At 55.3% G+C, this 15,628-nt stretch overlaps 1 long non-coding RNA gene across 1 annotated transcript; it reads left to right on the forward strand.

Moving 5' to 3' along the window:
• The first annotated feature begins 4,554 nt into the window (after positions 1–4,554).
• Positions 4,555–5,092, forward strand: LOC135329039 (uncharacterized). The gene is made up of 2 exons (XR_010390201.1): positions 4,555–4,854; positions 4,958–5,092. It is a non-coding gene; the product is annotated as an uncharacterized LOC135329039 (long non-coding RNA).
• The last annotated feature ends 10,536 nt before the right edge of the window (positions 5,093–15,628 follow it).

Raw genomic sequence — 15,628 nt, forward strand, 5'->3', positions numbered from 1 at the left:
AGATGAAATGTGCTTTGACACGGTTTTTATTTCTAAGGGGCTTAGTTAATTCCCACAGAGAAACAGTGTTGTTAAAATAGACTTTAGAGTTAAAATATACCTGTATAGAATAACAGTAAAATTGAGGTGCTGAGCATCATTCTTATTTTAACCCATTTTGCTTATCAACATCATATGCTGGCTGGCCAGCCAGCTTGGAATAGAAATTCCGCTTTTTTTTTTTTTTTTTTTTTAAGCCAGAAAAGCCCTGCCTCAAAGCGCTTCACTCTGCTCTCTCGTTGCCTTTGACGAGATGGATTAGCTGAAGTGCAAATGTTGTCTTTGTGGTTTATGAGGATGTTTCAGTGGATGATGAGTGGGTTGTTAAGGGAGATCTCTGGGTGAGCTGGATTGGGATTTAGTGGATGCTGGAAAGTTTTGGGGGATTGTTTTAGGTTTCTTTAGTTTAATAAAATGTGTATCTGCTGCTGAAGATCTGCAGCCAAAAATTATAATTAATAGAGAAGATTTCCTATCGGCTTTGTAGAGTGTTTTTTCTACAGCTTTATGGAAAATAACTACATGTGTACCAGCAAGGACATTTTTGTCTGTTGTTTTTAATGTGATACTGCTCTTTGTTGTCTGTGGTTTTCTGCTCCTTCGGTATTACTTCTTAGGGAAGAATTTTGCTCTTTTGCTTAAGCAAGGAAAATCTAAAAACCTGGCTTACCTTCTAGTTCCTTGATGTCCCTGAGCAAGTTACTTAACTTTGCTATGTCAGTTTCCTTTGCGATAAAATGAGGCTTATGAGACTTCATTACAAAGGTACTGAGAGGCTAAACTAATATTTGCTAAGCATTTTGAGCCCTCCAATTGAGGATGCTCTCACTTGGCGTTGAGTTATAGCATTTCTTTCTGAGATGCTCTATTAGTGGTGCTTATGGCATGAATAAACATAGTGAAGTGTGCTGGAGGGCAGACAGTTCAATCCAGTGTAATAAATAATGAATCCAATGAAAGCGTCAAACTTGTCTGCTTCACAAAAACCTGCAGGCTATTCCTTTCTAACTTGATATTTTTTGTTCCGCTGCAAAGTGCCTGAAAGTTTCCCAAAAGAAATTTATACTGTGGTCTCTACTGCAGCTCCTTAATCTCTGTCTCCTCCCTGCAGCCTGAAAGTAAGGGCCTCCACCGAGCATCTAATATCAAAAGAGAGGGATAATGCCACTTACGGGGGGGGGGGGGGAAATAATTGCTAAATTTCCTGATTAGTAAACAGCTTGGAGGTTTCTGAAGGAGCTGGACCCTCTGCTCTTTTGGCCCTTACTCTGCTGGTGGATGCCTCTATGGTTATATGCTATTAATTAATATGACTGCTATTCTTGCAAGTCTCTTCTCCCCTCCGCCCCCGAAAAAAGAAAAAAAAAAGAAAAAAAAGAAAAAGGTATGGTTCGGGAAGTATCGTAAATATTAAATAGCGGCGGGACGAATGCTGCAGCCCCCGTGGGTGGGAAGGAGTTTCCCCTCTCTCGTGGCGGCGCCTCCCGCGCCGGCGGGGCCGGGGCGGCGCAGTGCGCGGCGGCAGGCGCCAGGGGGCAGCCGCGGGCTCCGGCGCGGCCGTGTCGGCGGCGCAGCTGGGGCCGGGGCCGGGGCAGGGGGGGAAAGCGGCCGCGGGGGGGGGGGGGGGGGGCGTCGCTCGGAGGGGCCCCAGGTGCGCTCCAAGATCCAGCGGTGCACGGGGCCAGGAAAGGCAGCGCTGCCTCCCAAATTAAAACTAGCCTCTTGCTTCGCTGGTAGCTGGTGGATCAGGCCGAGCGCTGCTTGAGGCCAGTAGTCGGAGTTTTGTTAAAAAGAGCGGATGAGACCGAGGAAGACGTTGCAGAGAACAGCAAAAGCTGGCTACGGGGGAGGGGGTCGCGAATCAGCCCCTTTTATTTGCGGGGACGCTGCAGCTCGGCTCCGTGCCCTGGCACTGGGCAGCCTCCGCAGAGGCTCGCCCGGCTCCTCCGCGGCCTCTCCGGGCTCCCCGCGCCCCGGGACACTTCAGAGCCCTCCCAAACGTCCAAGGCCCCGAGTGCGGAGAGTCGGACCGAGATCCCAGATCGCGAAGGGCCTTCTTTTTCGCAGATTTCAGAGTAGAGGTTTCCAGAGAGGCAAACGCTGCTTCCCCCCTCCGCTTCGGGAGAGTGAAGCCCTGCAGGAGAAACGGGGGTGACTCGGGGATCAGCCCCCGGGGCTGTCCCTCTCCAGACGATTCCCCGGCTCTTTCCCTCTGGGGGCAGAGGCTGGGGAGGAGGTCAGTGACCGGGCGCTTTGAAAGCCTGCGGGAGCTGACGGTGCAGGCGCGATCAGAGCTGCTCGCCGGGGGTTAGCAAAGCCCTCCCCTCTTCCCTAAACACGGAGAACACGAAACGGGCCGAAGTCACCTCCATAACGTGGGGAGAGGAGGAGAATCGTGCTACATTGCCCGGGAAACCGTTCGTAATTTTGTTTTCAAGAGAAGGCAATAGGATCAACAAGGCAAAATACACCTGATCCTGCTAATTACAGCGACAGCCCAATGAACGTATCGGCAAATTAAAGCAGCACGTCTGAGATCACTGTACGAGATCCGATACGTGACCTTTTTCTCTTGGCTTTATTCGCTCCCCGCTGACGTACACTGAGGCTAGCTGAAAGGCATGGGCTCGGAACAAAAGGAAAGCCTTGGCTTTTGGAAAGCCACTGCTGATCCTGGCCGTGTATCCCAGCCTCGAGGCTCTTTCAGCCTAGCACGAAACGCTCAACTTGGCGTGGCCCTGCGTGTGCTCGTCGGCAGGGTCGCGGCGCGCAGGTCTCCGCGCCCCGGGGGGCGGGGGGGGGGGGGGGGGGCAAAGGAGCAGCCTGGCAGCAGCCGAGGGGAAAGGGGCTAGCCCAGATCCCTTCGCCTCCGCAGTCCTCCTCGGGCCGCAGGCTCGCGGGTGGGCAGGGTCGTCCTGTTTGTGTCCCCATGCCAGGGGCATTCGGGGGGCCTAAAGCAAGGCTGTGACGGCTTTCATCCTATGTCGGCCCCAGCGAGTATGCTTTAGCGAGGCAGGGAATAAATGTGTGAATTACCGAGCCTCCCGTCCTGTAACATTCCCCGCGGTTTGAGCTCTTTTGGATGAACGAGAGGTTAAACTCCAGGTTCACTTGGAAATACTCCGGAGACAAATGTATCGGGCACAAGCGCGAGCAGTCGGGGGAGGCGGGTAAGGAAACAACTGCGGAGGAGTGAAGTGCTCTTGCTTTTCAAGCGTCTCAGCGGGGAAAATTGCGAGAACTTCCTGACGACGAAAACCAATTTAAGGGAGACAAGCAAACAGAAAACAAGTAGAGAGTGGTTATGTTTCGAGGAATGAAGCCGTAAGCTCCTGACACCGTTCCGTGCACGGACCAGCGTTAGTTGTCTTAGTTAAATCCGTTGAGCTCTTTTCTTCTCCCAGCAAAGCCCTACCCGATCCGTTGGAGGCTGCAGCGCTGCCGGGCGCAGGTAGCTTGTCACTCCCGCGGCTCGGGACAGCCGGTCCCTCTCCCCCGCCTCTCCTCGTGCTGCTCTCCGCTCCCAGGTTCCCCCGGCGTCCCCGGGGCGAGCCCCGACGAGTCTCTTTTCTGCCCGTTTTATTTCAGGCGACTGAGATGCCTGAATCAAACTCGCAAACTTTCCCCAAGCGTTGCTGTGTCCGCAATAAGATTTCTCAACAAGCATTTGCTTCCCAAACATGAGTATGATCTGCCTGGGCTTTCCTTTTTAATGACTTCCATGGAATCAATGCTGCAAAGCTTTTTATCTTATGGTGCAATACAGTATGTGGCGTTGTACACATATGGTTTAGTTTTTTCCTTCTAATTCTTGCGAGCTGGGCAGCTTTTGAGTTGGGAAAGGCATACTTTTACGGGTGTGACTCTTTCCACATTCTAATACATTGCAGTGGCATATGGTGGTTTGGGAGGTCTGTTTGGGCAGAGAGATTAAACTAAGTCTCAGGCAAACGCACTTTAAAGAGGATTCCGAGGAAGCGATTCTATCCTAAAGAGAAAAGATGCCCTGGGAAATCGTGATTGCTGTTGCGGATAATAGGCTAAGCACGGAGAGATCGATGCCAAAGCAAGCGATCAAGAATCAGAGTTAAGATCCCGTGTTTAAAAGAAAAGAAAAAAAAAAAAAAAAAAAAAGGAAGGTTTGTGCAAAGCTGCTTCTAAAACAGGACGCGTGCAAAGCCGGGAGAAGACTCTTCCCGCGTGTGCGCAGGCAGCGCTTGCTTGCGCGAGGTGTGGCGCGTACTGCGGGCGTCCCCCGCGGAGATGCAGGCGGGGGCAGGCAGAGCCCCCGGGGAAGCAGGAGCGGGAAGCTGCCCCGCTGCCCCCCACAGCCTCCCGCAGCCGCCGCGCCCCGGCGCGGGTACCGCCGCCGCCGCGCTGCCGCCGCGTCCCGCGGAGGCGCTGCCGGAGCCGCGAGTCCGGCCCCGGCTGCGCTGCTCCGTGGGCCCTCGCGGAGCGGCGCGCACCGGGGGCGGCCAGAGCCTCCCGCATGGACAGGCGCCCTGGGGACTGTGCAGGCGGCCCAGAATTATGCCGGGGGTAAAAGGAGGAGGCTGCAAATGCCCCCCATGGGGAGGGCAAAGGCTCCTTGCGCCGCCCTTGCAGCGCCTTCCAAGCCGAGAGGAGCTCGGAGCCCGCACCTCGGGACTCGCCTGCCGCTCGCTCCGCGCGTGTGCGTGTGTGTGCGTGTGTCGGGGGGGGAGCGTCCTCTGCGGGTATGCCGTAGCCTGCTGTGTCCGTGCCTGGCTTCTGTCTGAAGGCATCCTCGAAGTACTGTCTCTGGCCTCCACACGACCCGCGGGCAAGGCAGAAGGGGTGAGTATGAGTGATGTAGCCCCTGGTTGTGGCCCCTCTTTGAGCTGTGTCTGAGCTCCCAGGCCACCTTTTCTGGAGGATGATTGTATTTTCGACTTCTCAGGAACAGCTTACTCTCCGTCCTCCTTCATGCTCTGAACTTGAAAGAAAAGCGTCGGTGCGGTTGTATTCTGTGAAGTCGGTGCCTCCAAAAGCAATGTATGCTTCCATCCAAATAAATAAATCCGAGTAAACTCCACTTTCTGAATTGTGCCTCCCCTTTCCAGGCTGAACTCAAGCGTCTTTTCTAACTTGCGAAATCCGTCTGTCTCTCTGCCTGCCTATCTATCCATCCGTCTGTCCGTCTGTCTGTCTCTGGGGCTGGGCGTTCTGGGAGATGCAGCATTAATCAAATCAATGAGTATTCAAATATGTGTCCATTCCTTTACCTGTTCCGCCCCCCCTTCCCCCGATCAGTTTCTTATTTAAGTAATGAAACAAAGAAAGGCCGGGCTCCTTCCCGAATAGCTCGGGCTCCCACGCCAAAACCAAAACACAGGAGTCAAAATTCAGAGTGTTTCTGTGAAGAAATATATTCGTATTTATGTTTATTTATACGGTCACAAAGCCTTAAAAAGCTTTCGAGCCGCGCCAGCGAGTAAACCAGAAGTGCCAAGCCCTGTATTTTGTGAAAAGAGATAAAATTCATCTGCCATCAGGCGCATTCGAAATAGGTTACCGGTTTGTTGCTGGTTCTTTTTTTTCCTTCAAAAATAAACATGATCCGATTTCTGAAATGGTTATGTTTTTCCACTGGTATTTCCCCCTGTTTGTGATGTAGCTGCTGTTGCAAATGGGAGATAAGCAATTTCGAAATCCCGTGTCATGATTAAAGGCGAAGAGTTAACGCCACCAACCCAATTTATTACTAGGCAGACATATTTTGCAAAATGGCAATAAACTAACGAAAAGGCGCTCCCCGAAGTGAAGACCCGCTCAGCGTTTAGCAGTGAAGCGGTGGAGAAGGAGAGCTTTGCAGCTGCAGAAATCCCGATTCCGCAACGTTTGCTCTGTAGCGATTTACGATGATGATTTGTGCCGAACTCCGGAGAGTGCGGGAAGACTGGAAAGTCGAGGTCTTGCCACACTCGTCTCAGGTTTATGGCCGGGCGCCGTAGGGAATTATGTTTTAAAGCGGAGGTCTTGAGTGCAAAACCTGGAGGGACCAGAGCTCTCCGCCATCCACGTGGTACCGCCGAGGCAGCTTCCCTTCAGCGGGGCTTTTAGGGCCAGGGCCCTATTTCGCTCTCGATCTCTTGGGAGGGGGAAGTGTTTGCTATAGTGTTTTCCATCACCGAGGTTAAAACGAAAAGAAAGCCTTTGAAGCGTGGCTTATGAAACGCGCCGTGCAAACCTGGAAAGCAAGTCGCCGGCGATCAGCCATGAAACCGAAAGAGGAGATAGGGCCCCTGAAGTCTTTGCAGCAGCAAAGAGGATTAATCACATAGCACCGGCTAGACAGCGTCCAGCGCGGGAGGCGCGTTTAAAAATCACAAGGGTAAAAAAACAATACGAAAAACAGAAGGCAAAACGATAAGAAAGGCCGCGCCAAACGTGCGTTGCACGGGCCGATCCGCATGCCCGCTGCCAAGGGCTGTGTAGGTGGAGGAAAGTTGCTGGAAAGGGAAGGGGTGACCGAGATGGGACCGATCTGGGACCACTGGGACAGGGCTCCCTCCGCCCCCGGCCTGCCGGGGCAGCAGCCCCCCGAGGAGGTAGCGATGTAGGGTTGGCGCCCAAGGATCTTGCAGATCCAGCCCCAGAGAAGTAGGTGTTGGGGGAGGAAGGACCACCTCATGAGCAGACCTGCAGCTACAGGCCCTGACCCTCGGCCCCGAGTCTGAGCTGCTTTTTCGTCCCTGATGACCCAGCTCGGTCTTTTCAATGTTGAAGGAGAGACTCGAAGCTGCTCTTGATTTCCCGAGCAGCGAGCAGAGCGTTGCGATTTCTCTGCCGCGGCTCTCTGGGTGATTCCTTCTCCCTCTCTAGTTTTATACGTTTATACGAGGTTTTTTTATACGTTATATACTTTTCGTCTATAAACTTTAAAAACATTCCTTGCGAAGGTTTCTGTTCCCGGGCTCCCAAACAAGTCTCCTGATGCTCAGATTCGCCATCACCTTTTTCCGTCCCGCAGGAAACCATCCAGCCCGCGCCATAGGGCTTTCTTCTTTTCTGCTCCAAGTTCAAAGGCACGATCCTAAAGTCGTTATGGGCGCATAAGCGACAAGGTGCTGGGGGAAGGGGAGGCATAGGGTCGGGAGGGCGGGGTCGAGGCCATTAGGCCAGATGACCCCTGTGCAATCGCCTTTTCCTCCGGCCTCCGCTTTTCTAGCGTCGTGCTCTGGGCATCGCCCTACTCTCGGGACCCAAGGGTTTAAGGGACACTCGGGGAACTGAATGAGTTAGCGGGGCAGGGAAACGGCATGGCATTTCCCTTTGGAAATGAACGAAAAGAGAGGCCACCGAGCTCCTGAAGAAGTGACCACGGCGGGGACGGAGGGGGTAAGGCAGGAAGAGAGCGCGGTTTGCTTGTCCACTCTTCTCTCCCTTATTCGTGTCAGTTATCCCGAGGGTTCTGGTGCAGACATACCCCTAGTAATAAACGGAGCAAACATTTCTCTGCTGCTCCGAGGACCTGCCTGTCTCCGTTCTCTGCACACCCTCTCAGACCGAGGACGTCTGCTTGTGGAATCGTCCCCTCTCTCCCTCCCTGTGTTCCTTTCCTACAGGTTATTGGGTTACATACGACTGTTGTGTTATATGGGGCATGTGCTGGGTTTTTAGAAGCCTCTATAAAAGAATAAAGACTTAGTCGCAGCCCGAGCCTGAAACTCGTTTCCCTACACGTTATAACAGTCCGCAGACGCTGCTTAACAGCGACGGGATTGGGGCAAGCAGAAAGCCGAGTCGTGTATTCTTTCTATTTGATCGAGAGAAGAAAGCCGTGTAAGGTGTTGCCTGTCTACTTGAGGTTTTGTATGGCCCTTTAGGCAGGTTATTTCTTTGGAGAACAGCCACAGAGCCCATTGTCTTTATCTGATGCTTGAAAGATTGGGGAGGAGAGGAAGGAGAAAAATCATTGTTAAAAACACTTTGAAGTTGTGCAACTGTTGCTGCTCCAACTTTTTCTCCAGTCTCCAGATGCACCAGAAATCGTTACTTTGATCTCACAAAGCAGCAATTTATATTTTTTAATTTTTTGAAAAAAATGGTTGGGTAACTGAGAGCATAATGGCAAACATGCAGGGAATGAGGTCATTGGGCAGCGCTGGGGAGGGGGTGGGGAAGCAGATAGTAAACGCCGAGAGTGCAGGAATGAAGAGGCAGGGAAGGGGCTCTCCTCCAGACGAGCCTGGCTGCGGCAACATCTGCTCAGGGCTAGTTTTACATTTGCGCTTGTTCACAAGGGAAAAGTCTCTGCCAGTGCACATGGGGTTGGCTGGAGGGTGCGAGGGACGCTCCTTCCCCCGTGCCTGCCCGGGGGCTGCTGGAGGGGCGCGATGCCTCGGCGAGGGGCTCCCACGTCGGACCGTGAGGAGTCTGGGGTCCCTTAATGGCGTGGCTAGGGAGCAGCAGGGCAGCGATATGGCGAGATGCAGGACCAGGCGCGGCACGGAAGGGAATGTGCTTTGCCACGGGCCCATCCCCTCTTCCTCAGAGATGAGGGGAATCGTTGGCTTTGGAAACCGCTGGGGCTTTTCCAGGCCTCTTTGAGAGCTCTCCGCAATGGGCCGCCCCAAGCAAAAGTGAAAGCCTGGCTTTTCTTGCAGTACTACCAAACAGGGGTGGTGGGGTAGGGGTGGCATCACCAAAACCAAGCGGACCCGGTGCCCGCACTCGCCGCCGGGGTGGGGAGCTCTCTGCTCTGCCCTCTCTTGCCTCGAGGCTTCTTGCCCGGGCCTAGGCATGCCCAGGGCCCACGGTCACGGTCACGGCGGTCGCCGGGGTGGCGGTAGGGGAAAGTGCTCAGTGTTGCCGGCTCCCAGCTGCCTCCCCGGGGCGGCCCGCGGGGCCACTCGTGCCGCCCTCCTCCCTGGCCGAGGCACCTCCAGCCGCCCAAGGGCCCGGGGACACCGGCCGGCGCACAGGCGGGCTGCGGGAGCTGCTCGGGGCGCGGGGCCCAGCGCTGCCACAGCCCTCCCTGCTGCTCCGCAGGCGCTGCGGCTGCTGCCCCTCGGCCCGTCCCCGCAGGGCACTCGGACACGGCGGAGCGGCCGTGCGGGGAGCGGAGCGCTCGCAGCCCGCGGGCCGACACGCGTGGAGTGGCGCTCTCCCACGCGTCCCGAGGACACGCGGGGACCTGCCCGCCGGCGGGCAAGAGCACACCGGCGTCTGCCAGCAGAGAGGCAAGTGAAGAAATCTTGGATGTCCCCAAGAAGCGGGCACCCCGGTACCGCTAGAAGCGGCCCTTCCCTGGGAAATGGGAGAGGCGACGGCGCTGGTCGCAGGGTCAGATTGGGGGGGGGGGGGGGGGGGGAATCCGTCGTGACCCTTGAAACGAAGAATGTATTTTAAAAAGGGGAGAAATGGGGGGGGTGGGGAGCGACAGAGACAAAATGAAATTGTTAGAAGCTGTCACTGGAGGGTCATAGGGAGATAACAATTGGTGCCTAGAGACCACATCAAAGGAATGCAGAGCAACAGTAAAATGCCTCTAAATACTTTTTAATGCGATGTTTGCATTGGGCAAGTCCACAAATGACGCCGAATTTGCCATCACAGGGGAAAGAAAGCAGCAGAGGAGGAGGTTTAGCCAACATTCCTCTGAAACCAGCTTTAGAGGGAAAAGAGAGCTCTCCGAGAGAGAGAGAGAGAGAGAGATTTTTATAATCCTGCAAGGCAAGAGGAGAACCCACATAAACGGACAGCGAGCAAATACAGGTGAGCAGGATTGTCAAGGGCACAGGAGGATGTTAACGAATGGACTGATCTGTAACAATACGTCTCTAAAGGCGCAAACTTAAATTTATTATTATTAGAAGGGTATTTTTGACTCTGTGGCTGTTGCTCAGCGCTGCTATTTTAAAGAAGAGGCCACACTCGTCCCCTTTGCATACGCCCTCGGGTGAGTTGCCCCGCGGACTGAGTCGAGTCCCAGTCGCTGAAGAGCCCTTCCGTGGCGACACGTCCCAGTGGCTGATGTGAGTGGGTCGCCTCTGGTAGTGATGGGGAAGGAGGGAAAGCGGACACGTGTGTGTTCTGGAGAGGGAGAGCCTCCAGGTTCCGGTCAGTCTCTGCCAAACAAGCAGCTACACTCAGACGAGCGTTTAATTGCTATTGTGTTTTTGTTTTCCAAAGGCAGAACTGCTCGTCCCCGAGCGCAGCGGCAGCGTGGCACAGGCTGGCTGTGTCTGGTTGCTGTGCGGCCGCTGTAGTCATGCTGATCCCATCTGACTGAGGTCCAAAGTTAGGCATACCTATTTAGCCTCCTGCCACCCACGCACGGAAGAACTGCTGGATGCAGGCGGCTGAATAACCTCCCTCACAGACCGCAGGCCCGAGCTGCGCAGCCGGGTCTCCCTCGCTGGCTGCTCTCCCTCGAGGAAGCGAAGCTCGCCCCGCTCTGCGCTGGGCTCTCAGATCTGCTCTGACATTGCTTTGCCGCTTCTCCCCGGGGTGAGCTGCCCTCGTCCCGCCCCGCTTCCCGGTGAGCCCGATCTCCCGCTTCGCCGGCGTGAACACCCTCGCAGGCAGCATCCGAGTGCCTGAAAAGCGGCGTTGGGGGCGAGGGGGCTGCCACGGCGCCCCGCAGCTCTGGTGTCCCCCTCGCCCCCAATCTCGCGTTACTGCAAGCGCTGGGGAGGTCAGCGCCTGGCCTGCAGCGCGCCAGCCCCGGCCGCGCTCGGGAGCGGGCTGCGCGGCGACGCCTTGCTGCTCCCTAGGCTGCGGCTGCGGCTCAGTGCTCGGGCTCCTCCTCCGGCTCTGCCACACGCCGCTCGCCTTGACCCGAGGCGACTCCGTGCCCCCTGTCACCGGGACGCGCCAGGAGGCTGTGCAGAGCAGGGGCCTTGCAGCGCGGAGCCATCTGCGTGCCGGGCTCCGGGGCTGGGGACCGCAGCTTTGCGGCGATGCTTCTTTAGCGAGAAGTTAAATTCACCCGTAGTGTCAATGTCATGATAGAAAGTGACCCCGGCAGAAAAGCACCCGGCACCGAGGCGAGAAGCGGGGGGGCGGGGGGAGACATCTCTGTAGATTTTCACGCGTTTGGTGGGAATTCCTGGGAGCGGGTGTGCACCCGAGGGAACGCTGAGCCGCTGCAGCAATAAAGGCTCCTACTCGGAAGCTGCATTAGGCGGTGCCACACGGCTGCATCGGCCGTCGCTCTTCCAGTGTAAAGGTTTCTATCATCGAATCGGCCGGGGGGGGGGGGGGGGGGGAAGAATAATACGAGGCAAACAGGACACATGGCAAACAAGGGATCGCCAGCAGCCGAAACAGTCGCAGCAAATAGTCCTCAGATAGCCCAGAGTTTGTCCTCGGGAGCTTTGTAGCTATTAGGAACTAACACAAATAGCGAACATAGCTCGCTAAATAATAAATGTGGGTAAGTTCCAGGCGCGGAACAAGACCGAGTGACTTTTGAGGTGCAGAAGGAGCAGAAATGGAGCCTCGGGCCGGCGGCGGGGCGGGAGGGGCCCGTCCCGCTGCGCCCCCAAGCACGGGCGAATCACGGCCTCTTCGCACGGCTCGGAGCCGGGTTTCTGCTGCGCCTTGCTTAAACAGCGGCCGCATTTCGCCTGGAGGGAAAGAAACGACGCTCCAGTCCCTGGGGGTTGTATCGCACACTTTGCCCTCCGTGGAGGCCGGAGACCTCTCGCCGGCTTGCATAGTCATTCATATAGTCATATCCTGATAGCACGGCGGGAAAAATACTCGTTTTCCAGAGCAGAACGGCCACATCTTGTAGCCACCGCTCTTTTGAATAGTCCCATTAAAGTCTGCTGGGTTGTAGAATCGGCCCTGAACGGGATTGTTTACAGTATAACACATCATGTATGAGGTAGGAGAGCGCACAGACCTTTCTTGGTTCAAAGAGCTATTCCTTGAAGAAAAAAAAATCTACTTATATTTATTTTTTTGACTGAACACACATTGAAACGCTCCGCGCAGCTCGGGTTTCTTCCCTGGAAAAGCGGACTTTGGATCCCGTCTCGGTAACAAGGGGCCGGTTGTCCGCCGGCAGTGCCCCACCCGAAAGCCACTGGGAGCAAGACCCACAGCGTTTTCTGGAGGACGCCGTTTTTTCGGGGTGTGCTAAGGGTGGAGATAAGGGGGGAGCACTGCTACTACCTGGGTCCTGCTCGAGGGGCGCAAGTACACTTGGTCCCATTGCTCCCCCGAGCTCCGCAGCTTTAACGGGCGGCCTCCAGGTACCGTGGGCCCATACGTGGGTGAGGACTCAGATCTTCCCACTCGCTGCCCATCACCAGTTTGCCTTGGCTGCTGCACTGCGGGGCTGGGAAGCGAGGTCTGCATGCGGGCTGATCAAAAAAATAATTATAATCAAAAACCCAAACCCACCCGAAACTATAATAGCGGCAATACTCTGCGAATAAGTAGCTCTTCAATGCACTGCCGTGTAAATGCTATTTGCTATCGGGGTGAAAAGTGCTCCTTTTTCTTTCCCTCCGTCACGGTGCAAAAGCAGAGCCGTGCTCTCAGATTGGGAGCAGCGACCTTTCAGAAGAAAAACCCTCCCCGCCGGGCAGCGCTTGGGCTGCCCCAGCGCCTCGCCCCGGCCCGCTTGCCCGGGCCTTTCGCCCCCACCCCGCCGGGCCGCCGCTGGCCCTTCCAGCCCGCGCTATAGCGAGCCGCCTCGGGCGACAAGAGGCACGGGGAGGGCAGAGGCTTCGCTGCGCTCCGAAGGAGCGAGCAGCCGCGGCCCGGTCCAGAGCCAGAGCAGTCGTGGTGCTGAGCCACAGGCACGGCAGGGGAGAGCTCCTCCGCCACTCGCTCGCTGAGAGATGCTGTTCGCTTGATGGACAGCCTCCCCGTGGGGCTGCCCCAGCGGAAAAGCTCTCGCTACCCGGGACCAGCTGACGTGCCCTGGCCCCGGTTAACGCTCTTGTCCTAGACCGAGAGCTTGTCTAGAAACAGCCCCGCTGCCCGCTTTCCTCTGCTCTTTTCAAGGCACTCTAGACCTCTAGATCGTCTCCTCCAAAATCCCGCGAGGACAGTTTATTTCTGGGGAAAAAAAAAAAAAAAACAAACCACCACCACCACCACCACCCAAAAAAACCAGGAACCGCTTTGAGATGTCTTTTAGTTTCTTCCCTCCGGTCAACATCAACCCCGAATACACTTGCAAATGTGAGGCAGGGGCACGGAAAGGGAGCCCTAAGCCACCCACTGCAGATGGGGCAGCGAAGGAGCGCTCAGCGAGACCGCAGAGCCCAGCTTCCGCTTGCTCTCAGCACCCAGCCTGCATGTGATCACCTCAGCCTCGCTTTGCCAGCTTTTCTCGGGGGACAAATGTAACTGTCAGAAGGGTAATGCAGTGGGTGGCTAGCTGTGGACACGCTGATCTTCAGAGACTTATCTTTCTCCTCGTCCCTCCCTCCCGCTCGGAGAAGCCGAGAGCAGCGCCCAGCCCCAGCAGCCTTCGGTGGGACCCTGCTCCGCACCCCCGGGAGAGCTCCCCTCTGCCTCTCGCCATCCCATCCACCTGTCAGCAGGGACCTCGGCACCAGGCGGGTAGCAAAACTGCGAAGGAAGGCTTCTGCCCCCGAAGCGGGGAAAGGCAAGGAGGAGGCAGGAGCAGCGGCAGCCGGGGATGGCTCCCGGGGCGCCCCGGGGCTGCGGCGGGCTGCGGCGGGGGCTGCGCTGCTCGGCCAGCCGCGAGCGGGCGGCGCGCGCCGCTGCGTGCGCGCTTTCTGCCCGAGCAGCAACGCTGCAGGCTGCAGGAACGGCGCGGCCGCGAAAGCCAAGCGGAGGGGGCCGCAGCATGAAGAAGCGAGAAGGAAGGAGGGAAGAAATCTAGATACTGCCGGCTGCTCCGGGCTTTTCTGAATTTTAACGCGGAAAATGCAAAACACATAGCTTTTAATCTTGCTGTTGTTGTTCTGAGTTAGTATCTAAGAAGGCAGAGGGCTCTCTAGCTGGGGCTCTCGTCTTTGTTTGTGAGGGGAACCTGCTTTGTTTGAATTATTCATCGTAATTGCCTATTTCCAAGCAGCTCCACGGGGAGGCTCTGAAATGCAGTCAGGTCTGATTAGTGCCTGCGAAGAAGTGACGCCTGGAGCTGGAGGAAGTTCAAGGACAACTTTAGTTTCCAAGTCGCGTCCTCCCCCCCCGCCCCCCCCCCCGAGCACTGTGGCCCGGGATGTGTGTGTGTGGGGGGGGGGGGGGCAGGGCCTGGGGACACGGGGAATATTTTTGCCTTAAGACGAGGAAATCTGCCCGTTCTCGTTCTGCCGCACTGAAAACCGAAGAGCAAAAAATAATATGCGCGCGATGGGTCTGTACTGCCCAAACAAGCGAAGGTGAAGTCCTGGTAAAATGGAGGGAAAGCAGTGGCTGTTTTTTATAGTCCAAGTGTATAATCGGATTTTTTTTCTCTCCTGATAGAAAGCAGATAAATTTATGAAGGGAGAGCTAAGAGAATAATTACAGGGTGAAGGTAGTTAAATTTTATTTCGAGTCCCAAAGGCAAAACCTGACATTTTATTGCAAACATCTGGAAGGCTTAAGAGACTGGCATGGTGTTTGTTTAAACACTAATAGAGATTTTTATTCTGTAAAACACAAACAAAGCCCATTTAAAAACACTTGAGACTGTAAATATTTTGCGGTGGTTCAATTCTCAAAGCCTGAGAAAACCGGGGAAACGGAAGGGGGGAAGGAATCGGCGGCATAATAGGGGTATAATTATGAATTAGTTAATGATATGCAACAATACCGTTTGTGCAGACCATAAAAATAAATGGCAGGCGTATTTTTTCTTCGCTGTCACAATAAACGACCCCGCGCAGCCCGGGAACATCACCTCGCTCGAGTTTCCAAGCGGCGGCTGTGTCCGCCTTAAACTCGCCTCTTACGATAGCGCCAGGCTCGAAATCCTCCGATCCGTTTTAAAAGACAATCGACGTTGCATTAAAGTCCAGTAAATCATTCGCTCACATTATCAGACAGTCTTCAGCCCACACCCGCTGACTAGTTTTAACATTGTTTTCAATTACTAATGTTAAAAAAAAATCCCCGGACTAGATCTGGCTAAAGGACTTTCGATAACGTTTTCCTTGTTGTGCAGTACTGTTTGAAACCGGCTCCGCTCAGCCTCGGCGAGTAGAACATCTGGACAGCACTCCCACCCCGCTGCCGGCTCCCCTTATTTCTCTGTTTCCAAATATTTCCATACATAAACAAATATTTTCGGGCTCGCTCGGCGACAACTGGAAAGCAGCACTGAATGACTTCTTTATAAACCCCAGGGCCTGGCCCTGCGACCCTTGCTCCTGCCACTTTATTCCAGGGAGCAGTTTCCTGGATTTAATGGGGGCTACCCCTGCGAGCCAGGGTCTGGAATAAAGACCAGGCAAAGGGCTACATTCTTCTCCAGCGGCCAAGGGTCAGAGTCGGATCTGAGCGTCGTGTCTAAATTCAGACTAACGCCAGGCCGACTCCAGATTTACACCGCTTGCCGCGGGGAGTGCGAACCTGGTCCTCAACTGGGCTCTTGTAAGGCCGCTGAGAAGAGCTTCGCTGGGCCAGGTGCCCCTATGCTGGTGCAGCG

This window comes from Dromaius novaehollandiae, chromosome 1 (genome assembly GCF_036370855.1).
Source record: "Dromaius novaehollandiae isolate bDroNov1 chromosome 1, bDroNov1.hap1, whole genome shotgun sequence".
In the NCBI taxonomy this organism is placed as follows: Eukaryota; Metazoa; Chordata; class Aves; order Casuariiformes; family Dromaiidae; genus Dromaius; species Dromaius novaehollandiae.